General features: G+C 37.1%; 1 protein-coding gene across 4 annotated transcripts in view; it reads right to left on the bottom strand.

Annotated features, from left to right (window-relative positions):
* GJA5 (gap junction protein alpha 5) overlaps positions 1-14,393 on the bottom strand; it is a 116,443-nt gene that overhangs the window by 85,385 nt on the left and 16,665 nt on the right. For 2 of the 4 annotated variants that reach the window (XM_073577201.1, XM_073577197.1), the window contains exon 1: positions 9,402-9,737. The exons of 1 other annotated variant lie outside the window; for it this stretch is intronic. The gene's annotated coding sequence lies outside the window, so the exon portion shown is untranslated. Of the gene's footprint in view, positions 1-5,898; positions 6,047-9,401; positions 9,738-14,393 lie in introns of those variants that run through there. One more of the 4 variants, XM_073577198.1, reaches the window with a different exon arrangement.

The following is a 14,393-nucleotide window of genomic DNA, read 5'->3' on the forward strand; positions in this document are numbered from 1 at the left end:
ACCAACTCCACCATCCCAAACTGTAAAATAATAAACGACATATTATATAACAATTTATGTAATATTAAGTATTATCCTCTTAGTTACTCCAGACCTCCGGGGATATTGGATCTTAACCAAAACCCATTCTGAAATGTAAATATTAAATATTCACCCCTTTATCTTCTTACCCCGTCCTGGATTATAGATATTAAATCCTTCATCTTCTTATCCTACTATAGATACTCTATTATAAGCTCCTCCAGACCCCCAGGGATATTATAGGAATTTTTATTGCTTACTCCTCAATCAGCCTATGTAAAAATGTATCATGCAGAAAGTGAATATAATCTGAGGATGGAACAGGAGGTGAATTTTGCAAAGTCTTGGGGGGCCAATATTCTTGGAACCCCCTTTAGAAACGCTGCTTATTATTTTGCTAAAAATATTTAACAAGCAATTTAGCACAAGGGTTATCCGGTAAAAGAAGATTCTATGCATGCACCAATATATTTCCTAATATTATATTTAAGACAACATTGGGTCCTAAAGGACAAACATGGAGAATATCCACCCCTGGCACAAGCTATTATTAACTTTCAATTAACCAAATTACAAAAAACAAAACAGCTTGAGAAAGTAAAGGCAACAATGTGCCGGCTATTGGGCCCTTAGAGGGCGAGGGCCCAGCTCCGGTTTGACCCATTCTCATTGTTTTAGGAGCGTCACTCCTTTACATGCAAAGTACAGTAAGCAAAGAAAAAGGTGGATAATTGTCCAACTGGTCATGGGACCGGTGTGGAGGGGAAAAATAGTCACCTCCCACTGCAGCAAAATCCAGGACCTCAATGGGGGGTCCAGTATAAATCCAACTGGTTCTGAAGAGGATCAGGCACTCTACTGTGGAACTGTCACATTCATTTTGGAAGTGTTGGAGGTCTAAGCTCATGAATCCTCATCGATAACATCTTTGACATCACATAATTTTATAGTGTGCTTCCCCTTTAATTTTTCTTCTGACCAGTCAAAGAAAGTACCATTGATGGGGGAGTCCAAGTATGTAGACTTTCCCAATTTTCAATATAAAGAGATTTACTGTTCCAACTTCCCCCTTTCAGGACTGGTCACAATTTCACCCACATAAAATTTTTTACCAAAATGTGTCCAGGTGCACAGGAGCCCTGACATTTTTGGGAATCAGTGGGGATCCCTGCTAGTGGACCCCCGCCATTGTAACTTTCTGACATGTTGCTATGGATTTTAAAGTGGAAATCGCAAAAAAAAAAGTTTTCTTGAATAAAGTGTAAAGCCATCGAAAACATGAAATAAATGGCTGAAATAAGCAAATTCAACCACATCTAGAGCTGAAACCATCGCAGTGCAGGATGGAAAACCAAATATCGTCTATTTTTGAAAACTAATACATGAGATAGATAAATGACAAAAAAAAGGGAAGTATGTAGAGAGCATCTAAAAACCATAAAAAAAACACTAAATAAAACAAAATTATTAAACCATCAAAAGTAAAAAAAAAAAAAATTATTGGTATATGAAACAAGCGGATCAGGAAATAAATGCATAAAAAGTAAAAGCAAATACTGTAATATGAAAGGTAAATGAAAAAACTAAGAAAAGAGGTCAAATAATGTAAGAATTCTAAAAGGAATTCAAATGTAAAGTAAGCGAGAAGAAAGAGAATTACTATAAAAGCCGACACACAATCACTTGCCTTCACAGCCAACAGATAAGGAGGCGGAATCACAAGATCCACAAGTAATGAGAAAGTAATGACTATGGTGGCGGATGCAAGAATGAGCAACCTAAATAAAGCAAATATTGCCTTCTGGAGGAGGAGGGGGCAGGAACGAAATCTCTGATGGGTGGGGATATGCAAAAAGTGCACAAAGGTTTCTGAAAGAGATGAGATAGATAGATAGATGATAGATAGATGATAGATAGATAGATAATAGATTATAGGTAATAGATTGATAGATAATAGATGATAGATAATAGATAGATGATAGATAGATAATAGATAGATAGATAGATAATAGATGATAGATAGATGAGAGAATAGAGGATTGATAGATGATAGATAGATAGATAGATAGGTGATAGATAGATAGATGATAGATAGATAGATAATAGATAGATAGATAATAGATGATAGATAGATAATAGATTATAGGTAATAGATTGATAGATAATAGATGATAGATAATAGATAGATGATATATAGATAGATAATAGATAGATAGATAGATAACAGATGATAGATCGATGATAGATAATCGATAGATACATAATAGATAGCTAATTAGATAGATAATAGATAATAGATGAGAGAGAATAGAGGATTGATAGATGATAGATAGATAGATAGGTGATAGATAGATAGATAATAGATAGATAGATAATAGATGATAGATAGATAGATAATAGATAGATAATAGATGATAGATAGGTAATAGATTATAGATAATAGATAGATAATAGATGACAGAGCGATAGATAATAGATGACAGATAGATAGATAATAGATAGATAGATAATAGATGATTGATAGATAATAAATAGATAATATATTATAGATAATAGATAGATATATGATAGATAGATAGATAGATAGATAATAGATAGATAATAGATAATAGATAGATGATAGATAAGATAGATAGAGAGATAATAGATAGATAATAGATAGAGAATAGATGATAGATAGATAGATTATAGATAGATAGATAATATATAGATAGATACAGTGGGGGAAATAAGTATTTGGTCCCTTGCTGATTTTGTAAGTTTTCCCAGTAACAGAGACATGAACAGTCTATAATGTTAAGGGTAGGTTAATTTTAACATTGAGAGATAGAATATCAAAAATAAAATCCAGAAAATCTCATTGTATAAATTATAGCTCTGGCAAAAATTAAGAGACCACTTCCAAATTTTCACTTTGTCTGATTTTTCTCTTTATATTTTTGAGTAAAATGTAAATTGTTCTTTTATTTTATAAACTACTGACAACAAGTCTCCAAATTCCTAAGCAATAAATTTAGTTTTTTTTTCTGAAAATGAGAAATGGTCAAAATTAAAACCCCCAGTGCTTTCAGACCTCAAATAATGCAAAGAAATCAAGTTCATAATCATTTAGAAACAACAATACTAATGTTTTACCTCAGGAAGAGTTCAGAAATCAATATTATGTGGAATCCCCATGATTGTTAATCCCAGCTTTCATGCGTCTTGGCTGCTTTTCTCCAGTCTGTCACACGGCTTTTGGGGCAAAAACTTAAGCAGTTCTTCTTTGTGTGATGGCTTGTGACTATACATCATCTTCTTCATTACATTCCAGAGGTTTTCAATGGGGTTCAGGTCTGGAAAATGGGCTACCCATGACAGGGATTTGATGTGGTGGTCTCTTAATTTTTGCCAGAGCTGTATATAAATTTATTAGCATTTTGCAGTGATAAATAAGTATTTGATCCCCTACCAACCTTTAAGAGTTCTGGCTCCTACAGGCCAGTTAGATGCTCCTAAACAACTCATTACCTGCATTAAAGACAGCTGTCTTACATAGTCACCTTTATAAAAGACTCCTGTCCACAGACTCAATCAGTCAGACTCTAACCTCTACAACATGGGCAAGACCAAAGAGCTTTCTAAGGATAACAGGGACAAGATCATAGACCTGCACAAAGCTAGAATGGGCTACAAAACCATAAGTAAGATGCTGAACAAGAAGGAGACAACTGTTGGTGCAATAGTAAGAAAATAGAAGAAGTACAAAATGACTGTCAATCAACATCGATCTGGAGCACCATGCAAAATCTCACCTCATGGGGTATCATTGATCATGAGGAAAGAGAGAAATCAGCCTAAAACTACACGTGGGGAACTTGCTAATGATCTCAAGGCAGCTGGGACCACAGACACCAAGAAAATCATTGGTAACACATTACACCATAAAAGGTACAATCCTGCAGTGCCCGCAAGGTCGCCCTGCTCAAGAAAGCACATGTGCAGGCCCCTCTGAAGTTTGCAAATGAACACCTGGATGACCCTGTGAGTGATTTGGAGAAGGTGCTGCAGTCAGATGAGATAAAAATGTAGCTCTTTGGCATTAACTCAACTCACTGAATTGGGTGGAAGAGAAATGCTGCCTATGACCCAACAAACACCATCCTACTGTCAAGCATGGAGGTGGAAACATTATGCTTTGGGGGTGTTTCTCTGCTAAGGGCGCAAGACTACTTCACTGCATCAATGGGAGAATGGATGGAGCCATGTACCGTAAAATCCTGAGTGACAACCTCCTTCCCTCTGCCAGGTCATGGGTTGTGGCTGGGTCTTCCAGCAAGACAATGTCCCAAAACATACAGCCAAGCAACAGAGGAGTGGCTCAAAAAGAAGCACATTAAGGTCATGGAGTGACCTAGCCAGTCTCCAGACCTTAATCCCTTACCTCATCATCAACTACAAAAAACATCTGACTGCTGTGCATGCCAACAAGGGTTTTGCCACCAAGTATTAAGTCTTGTTTGCCAGAGGGATCAAATACTTATTTCTGTCTGCAAAATGCAAATAAATTTAAATAATTTATCCAGTGTGATTTTCTGGATTTTAATTTTGATATTCTATCTCTCAATGTTAAAATTAACCTACCCTTAAAATGATATATTTCTAGCTCTCACAGACCTGTGACTTCTTCTTTAAGAGGCTCCTCTGTCCTCCACTCATTTCCTGTAGTAATGGCACCTGTTTGATCTTGTTATCAGTATAAAAGACACCTGTCCACAACCTCAAACAGTCACACTCCAAACTCCACTATGGTGAAGACCAAAGAGCTGTCGAAGGACACCAGAAACAAAATTGTAGCCCTGCACCAGGCTGGGAAGACTGAATCTGCAATAGTCAAGCAGCTTGGTGTGATGAAATCAACTGTGGGAGCAATAATAAGAAAATGTAAGACATACAAGACCACTGATAATCTACCTCGATCTGGGGCTCCCCACAAGATCTTACCCTATGGGGTCAAAATGATCACAAGAATGGTGAGCAAAAGTCCCAGAACCACATGGGGGGACCTAGTGAATGACATTCATAGAGCTGGGACCACCACAATAAAGACTACCATCAGTAACACACTATGCCACCAGGGACTCAGATCCTGCAGTGCCAGACATGCCCGACTGCTTAAGCCAGTACATGTCCGGGCCCGTCTGAAGTTTGCTAGAGAGCATTTGGATTATCCAAAAGTGTATTGGGAGAATGTCATATGGTCTGATGAAGCCAAAGTAGAACTGTTTGGTAGAAGCAAAACTTGTCACGTTTGGAGGAGACAGAATGCTGAGTTGCATCCAAAGAACACCATACCTACTGTGAAGCATGGGAGTGGCAACATCATGCTTTGGGGCTGTTTCTCTGCAAATGGATCAGGACGTCTGATCTGTGTACATGAAAGAATGAATGGGGCCATGTATTGTGAGATGAGATTTTGAGTGCAAACCTCCTCCTATCAGCAAGGGCATTGAAGATGAAATGTGGATGGGTCTTTCAGCATGATAATGATCCCAAGCACACCGCCAGAACAATGAAGGAGTGGCTTCGTAAGAAGCATATGAAGGTCCTCGGCTGCCCTAGCCAGTCTCCTGATCTCAACCCCATAGAAAACCTTTGGAGGAATTTGAAAGTCCGTGCTGCCCAGCGACAGGCCCCAAACATCACTGCTCTAGAGGAGATCTGCATGGAGGAATGGGCCAACATACCACCAACAGTGCGTGCCAACCTTGAGAAGACTTACAGAAAACGTTTGATCTCTGTCATTGCCAACAAAGGATATATAACAAAATATTGAGATGAACTTTTGTTAATGACCAAATACTTATTTTCCACCATAATTTGCAAAATAAATCTTACCAAATCAGACAAGGTGATTCTCTGTATTTGTTTTCTCCTTTTGACTCTCATAGTTGTGGTCTACCTATGATGTCAGTTGCAGGCCGCTCTCATCTTTATAAGTGGGAGAACTTGCACAATTGGTGGCCGACTAAAGACTTTTTCCCCACTGTAGATAGATAATAGATAGATAAAAGAAGATATGGGATGAGTTCTGTCATGGAACTGTGACATCGCCACACGGGCTAATAAAAAGTCCTCATTTTTTCTCCTTATTAGGAGCTTATTTTCCTTATATATGACGGTATCCTTTGCCCCCGTATTGTTGTGTTTTTGTCTCTGTCTCATTATACTTCTTCTAGATCTGGGATAGATAGATTCAATGTCAGACTGAAGAACATTGGGCCCACCAGAGGATTTGATTCTGAGGGCCCACCTTTCTCCCCAACGCAGGAGCCCCACAGCTGCTGCAAGGTTTGCACTGAAGGAGAAGACAGGGCCCACCTGAAGATTCTCCGGTTCTCCGGTGGGCCAGTCCAAACCTGGATAGATTCATAGATAAAAAATTGTGATGGGGTCTGACGGCCGCCGGATTATCAGAATTTCAGATCTTTGTAGGTTCATCAGACTTTCTGGATTATCACATGCTGGATTTAAGGAATTATTTCACGGTACTGGCCAATGTAAGAATTCCAATAATTCCAGAAAAGCAGGATTCCTTCCTGGATGAAGATGAAGCTTTAGTTGAGCACATGGCAGACGTGGTGTCTGGACTCTGGGCCGAGCGCAGGGTGATGCGTGCCCCCCGGGGCCGATCCGCTGACATATTGCCGGCTGCCCTGTGTGTACATTCCCCTGACTGCTGTGTACAGAAGTGGAATTGAAGAGCGCACCTACAATGTTTGGACAATCTCGCGCCTGTGAATCTGCTGTAAACATTCCTCTGACTGATCACAAACTGGAATCCTATGCCCTGCTGCCGCCGCCGGGGCCAAAAACAAGGCCGAAAATAGCATTATGTTCAATATTCGCCCACGTAGGGGCTGTCATTGCTCTGCTTGATATAAGAAAACAATTTGGATCAGGTGCAGTAAAGCATGTCGCAGGAAGTGCTGCAAATCATGGTAAAAATGGCTGTCAATAACATTTTAATGTAATATTTTTTTTCTATTTCATTGTAAACCTTTTATTCTCAAATTTAATATACAAAAATTAAACTATTTTTATCTTGATCAGAAGTCAGAAGCCAGAGAAATGTCATTTTTGAAGTCTCTTTAATCATATTATCATCAATAATTTTTGTATTATTATTATTATTATTATTATTACATTATTATTATTATTATTATTATTATTATTCCATTGTTATTATTATTATTATTATTATTATTATTATTATTATTCCATTATTATTATTATTATTATTATTATTATTATTATTATTATTATTATTTCATCATCATCATCATCATCATCATCATCATCATCATCATTATTATTATTTCATTATTATTATTTGTATTATTATTATTTGTTTTATTGTTCCATTATTATTATTTTACATTTTTTTGGGTTGATTTGGTAATAAACCAATTAAAATATAAATTTTTTAATTTTTCAGCTGTCATGTTTTTACTTGTTTTATTATTTGACTTTTTATTTTAGCGATTTTATTTTGTACTTTTTTAGCTTATTTTTTATTAGAATGGAACAACTTAATGTTGATGTAATCAGAAATATATTATTTTTATAACATGATATAGTCAGAAATATGTTTCTTAAAGAAAAAGAATGTTATTAAATAGGGCAATCAATGAATCTTTGAAATATGCCCATATAGCTGGCCCGGGGGTCGGCTGCTGCAGGATGGAGCTGTATTTCTTTATATAACGGCAAACAGTTATCAATTTGGACTAATTACTGTAGTCCTTTTTAGATGTAGCAGAGCTGAGTTTGTCACGTGGTTCAGGCTATACTCAGGGTTGTAAGGAGTCCACAAGGAGTGGCTCAGCGACACATTCAGCTCTGCTACAAATGAGTGGTCTTATATTTAGTAATAAATGTATTTTCTTATATTCTTATTTTTTTTCATTTTATGTATTTTTTTTATAATTTACGCTTCAGAATAAAGGTAAAAAAAAACACCTAAAAACCTGAAACAGTGTCAGGCGGAAGGCTACAAAGATGTTTATGACTGGAGCAGAAGTTTGGATTTCTTACTTCATGTTTATTATTGTATAGTATAATGTTACTGTATATTATGTAACGCGAGGTGTCCGCACAGAGATAGCAGAGGGCCGGGCCGTGTGCGGCCACAGAAGATCCTACAGGTAGAAGAGCACAGAAAAACACAGGGGTAATATGGAACTATGGACTGCGGAACATTAGAGTGGTCTTATAGGATTCCATCAGGGTGTAGCAGAGCTGACAACAAAGACCACTCAGATAGAGAATAGATAGAAAATAGAGAGATAATAGATAGATGATTGATAGATAATAGATAGATAATAGAGAATAGATAGAAGATAGATAATAGATAGATAGATAATGGATAGATAGATAGATAGATAGATAGAGAGATAATGGATATATAACAGACTGATGATTGATAGATAAATAAATAGATTTGATAGATAGATAGATAATAGATAGATAGATAATAGATAGCTATAGATAGATAAATAGATAGATAATAGAGAATAGATAGATAATAGATAGATAGATAATAGATAATAGAGAATAGATATATAATAGATAGATAGATAATAGATAGATAGATACTAGAGAATAGATAGATAGATAGATAGATAGATAGATAATAGATAGATAGATAATAGATGGATGAGAGATAGGTCGGTGTCTCTGATGGTGCCCCCCGCACGGTGCAGCGTCCTCGGCTCCTTCTCCTCCTCTCTTCCTCGTCTCTCTGTATTGGGAACATGTGATTTGCTCCCTTGTCACATGTATCTGTATACTCCGCCATCACTTTTTAGTTCTGCTGCTTTGTTTTAAGATGATGGAGATGCAGCAGATACATTTGTCTCTCATCCCTATAGGATACAGTAATGGCTTTACCTGCAGTCCCATGTAACTCATTACGCCGTCCTGTACATTGTGCCTGATGACAACCTCGGATCTGCTACTTCCGTATTATACAGTCGGTGCAGGGATCGCAGTTGCTCCCGGGCTCCGGACCATCAGGGGCCCAAAGGTCTCTTTGGCCAATATTAAAAGACCGCTGCTATTACACGGTGATCCTCAGGGGTCCTATTGTAGATTTTGCATTGGGATCCACGAGCTTCAAGTTACACCAACATTATATTTTTCCTTGTCATATGCATAGATATAGCAGAGCTGAGTTTATCATGTCGCTCGCTAGTCATGTTGATGACTAAGAGACGATGTGTAGTGGGACCAGCTGCAGTCCTATGTAAATCTCTAAACAACAGGTCAGTAAACTCAGCTCTGCTACATCCTTAGGTCAACCAGTATTTGTAACAAAATGGCTATAAGAAGTCAGTTACCTCCTGGTTTAGTGTCGTCTTGTAGGATCATGAGATGAAGCAGATTCCCTTTGTGACAAGTTTGAGTCCCACCAGCGGCCGGTGTCATACTGAGAGTCCTCCGCATGTTCCTCACTCCTCCATAATCAGTGCAGTGGTCAGGTAGGGGTACAGTGAGTGCCCGTGGGTGCAGCACTCCAGGATGTGTCCTGATCGCTCCTGAGTGTGTTGCTGGCTCAGACCCCTCCTGACACTGAGCTGCAGATCACCGCCTGCCCTCCCTACAAAGAGTATAAATATGATGCTGCACAGACAGCGGGGGACGCCGGCTCTTGGCCCCGGATCAGGACGTCCTTCACTTTCGGCCACTTGATATTTAATAAAAAGTTTCTCAAAAAGGAAGTCAGAAAGACAATTGTATCACTGATGACAGACGAGGAGCTGCCCCATATGTGGCCGCTCCCCATACAGTAAGTATTTCTGAGTGATAGTTTTGTAATGTTTCTGTTATCAAAGCTCTGAGGTATAATACAGGAGGTACAGTGGGGCTCAAAAGTTTACATACACAGCCACAATTTTTGCTTTCTTGGCCTTTTTTTCAGAGAATATGAATGACAACACCAAAACTTTTTCTCCACTCATGGTTAGTGGTTGGGTGAAGCCATTTATTGTCAAACTACTGTGCTTTCTGTTTTTAAATCATAATAACAACTCAAAACATCTAATTGACCTTGATCAAAAGTTCTCATACCCTGGTGATTTTGGCCTGATAACATGCACCGAAGTTGAAACAAATGGGTTTGTATGGCTACTAAAGGGAACATCCTCACCTGTCACCTGTTTGCTTGTAATCAGTGTGTGTGCATAAAAACTGAATGAGTTTCTGGGATCCAGACAGACTCTTGCATCTTTCATCCAGCCACTGACGTTTCTGGATTGTGAGTCATGGGGAAAGCAACAGAATTGTCAATGGATCTACAGGAAAAGGTAGGTGAACTGTATAAAACAGGAAAGGGATACAAAAAGATATCCAAGGAATTGATAATGCCAGTCAGCAGCGTTCAAACTGTGATTAACAAATGGAAAATCAGGGGCTGTGTAAAAACAAAGCCACGGTCAGGTAGACCAGCAAAATTTTCATTCACAACCAGGAAAATTGTTTGAGATGCAAAGAAAAACCCACAAAAAACATCAGCTGAAGTACTAAACTCTCTGAAAACTAGCAGTGTCGCTGTTTCAAGATGCAAAATAAGGAGGCACTAGAAGAAAAATGGGCTGCATGGTCTTGTCACCAGAAGAAAGACATTACTGCGCAAATGCCACAAAGCATCTCCCCTACAATACCCAAAAGAGCACAGAGACAAGTCTCAAAATTTCTGAAGGAAGGTAATTTGGAGTGATGAGACCAAAATCAAACTTTTTGGCCACAACTATAAACGTTACATTTGGAGGGAGGTCAGCAAGACCTATAATGAAAGGAACACCATTCCGACTGTAAAGCATGGAGGTGGATCACTGATGTTTTGGGGATGTGTGAGCTACAAAGACACAGGAAACTTAGTCAAAGTTGAAGGAAAGATGAATGCAGCACATTATCAGCAAATACTGGAGGAAAATTTGCAATCACCTGCCCGAAAGCTGCGCATGGGACGGACTTGGACGTTCCAACATGACAACGATCCAAGTTGACCTGTCATTGGCTACAGCAAAACAAAGTGAAGGTTCTGGAGTGGCCATCTCAGTCTCCTGACCTCAATATCATTGAGCCACTCTGGGGAGATCTCAAGCGCGCAGTTCATGGTAGACAGCCCAGGAATTTACAGGAACTGGAGGCTTTTGGCCAAGAAGAGTGGGCAGCTTTACCATTTGAGAAAATAAGGGACCTCATCCACAACTGCCACAAAAGACTTCAAGCTGTCATTCATGCTAGAGGGGGCAATACACGGTATTAAGAAATGGGGTATGTGAACTTTTGATCAGGGTCATTTGGATATTTTCGGTTGTCATTATGATTTAAAAAGAGAAAACACAGTAGTTTGACAATAAATGGCTTCACACTTAACATTATGGCTGGTCCATACAATCAGGGCAACTGTTACCACCCATCTTTTGTGTCTCCCTTTTTCCTCATAGATTGTAAGCTTGCGAGCAGGGCCCTCATTCCTCTTGGTATCTGTTATGATCTATGTGATTATTGTTATGCTGTAATGTCTATTGTCTGTACAAGTCCCCTCTGAAATGTAAAGTGCTGCGGAATATGTCAGCGCTATAGAAATAAAATTTATTATTATTATTATTATTATTATTATTATTATTATTCACCCAACCACTAACCATGAGTGGAGAAAAAGGTTTGGTGTTATTCATATTCTCTGAAAAAAGGCCAAGCAAGCAAACATTCTGCTGGGGTATGTAAACTTTTGAGCACAACTAACTACTATAATACTGCCCCTATGTACAAGAATATAACTACTATAATACTGCCCCAATGTACAAGAATATAGCTACTATAATACTGCTCCTATGTACAAGAATATAACTACTATAATACTACCCCTATGTACAAGAATATGACTACTATAATACTGCCCCTATGTACAAGAATATAACTACTATAATGCTGCCTCTATGTACAAGAATATAACTACTATAATGCTGCCCCTATGCACAAGAATATAACTACTATAATACTGCCTCTATGTACAAGAATATAACTACTATAATACTGCCCCTATGTACAAGAATATAACTACTATAATGCTGCCTCTATGTACAAGAATATAACTACTATAATGCTGCCCCTATGCACAAGAATATAACTACTATAATACTGCCCCCTATGCACAACAATGTAACTACTATAATACTGCCCCTATGTACAAGAATATAACTACTATAATACTGCTTCTATGTACAAGAATATAACTACTATAATGCTGCCCCTATGCACAAGAATATAACTACTATAATACTGCCTCTATGTACAAGAATATAACTACTATAATACTGCCTCTATATACAAGAATATAACTACTATAATACTGCTTCTATGTACAAGAATATAACTACTATAATACTGCCTCTATGTACAAGAATATAACTACTATAATACTGCCCCTATATACAAGAATATAACTACTATAATGCTGCCCCTATGTACAAGAATATAACTACTATAATACTGCCTCTATGTACAAGAATATAACTACTATAATACTGCCCCATGTACAATCATATAACTACTATAATACTGCCCCCTATGCACAAGAATGTAACTACTATAATACTGCCCCTATGTACAAGAATATAACTACTATAATACTGCCTCTATGTACAAGAATATAACTACTATAATGCTGCCCCTATGCACAAGAATATAACTACTATAATACTGCCTCTATGTACAAGAATATAACTACTATAATACTGCCTCTATGTACAAGAATATAACTACTATAATACTGCCCCTATATACAAGAATATAACTACTATAATGCTGCCCCTATATACAAGAATAAAACTACTATAATACTGCCTCTATGTACAAGAATATAACTACTATAATGCTGCCCCTATGCACAAGAATATAACTACTATAATACTGGCCCCTATGTACAAGAATATAACTACTATAATACTGCCTCTATGTACAAGAATATAACTACTATAATGCTGCCCCTATGTACAAGAATATAACTACTATAATACTGCCCCTATGCACAAGAATATAACTACTATAATACTGCCTCTATGTACAAGAATATAACTACTATAATACTGCCCCTATATACAAGAATATAACTACTATAATACTGCCCCCTATGTGCAAGAATATAACTACTATAATACTGCCTCTATGTACAAGAATATAACTACTATAATACTGCCTCTATATACAAGAATATAACTACTATAATACTGCTTCTATGTACAAGAATATAACTACTATAATACTGCCTCTATGTACAAGAATATAACTACTATAATACTGCCCCTATATACAAGAATATAACTACTATAATGCTGCCCCTATGTACAAGAATATAACTACTATAATACTGCCTCTATGTACAAGAATATAACTACTATAATACTGCCCCATGTACAATCATATAACTACTATAATACTGCCCCTATGCACAAGAATGTAACTACTATAATACTGCCCCTATGTACAAGAATATAACTACTATAATACTGCCTCTATGTACAAGAATATAACTACTATAATACTGCCCCTATGCACAAGAATATAACTACTATAATACTGCCTCTATGTACAAGAATATAACTACTATAATACTGCCTCTATGTACAAGAATATAACTACTATAATACTGCCCCTATATACAAGAATATAACTACTATAATGCTGCCCCTATATACAAGAATAAAGCTACTATAATACTGCCTCTATGTACAAGAATATAACTACTATAATGCTGCCCCTATGCACAAGAATATAACTTCTATAATACTGCCCCCTATGTACAAGAATATAACTACTATAATACTGCCTCTATGTACAAGAATATAACTACTATAATGCTGCCCCTATGTACAAGAATATAACTACTATAATACTGCCCCTATGCACAAGAATATAACTACTATAATACTGCCTCTATGTACAAGAATATAACTACTATAATACTGCCCCTATATACAAGAATATAACTACTATAATACTGCCCCCTATGTGCAAGAATATAACTACTATAATACTGCCCCTATGTACAAGAATATAACTACTATAATACTGCCCCTATGCACAAGAATATAACTACTATAATACTGCCTCTATGTACAAGAATATAACTACTATAATACTGCCCCTATATACAAGAATATAACTACTATAATACTGCCCCCTATGTACAAGAATATAACTACTATAATACTGCCCCTATGTACAAGAATATAACTACTATAATACTGCCCCTATGTACAGGAATATATCTACTATAATACTGCTACTATGTACAAGAATATAACTACTATAATACTGCCCCT

Source organism: Dendrobates tinctorius, unplaced genomic scaffold (genome assembly GCF_039654945.1).
Source record: "Dendrobates tinctorius isolate UK_male_01 unplaced genomic scaffold, ASM3965494v1 ptg000054l, whole genome shotgun sequence".
Classification (NCBI taxonomy): Eukaryota; Metazoa; Chordata; class Amphibia; order Anura; family Dendrobatidae; genus Dendrobates; species Dendrobates tinctorius.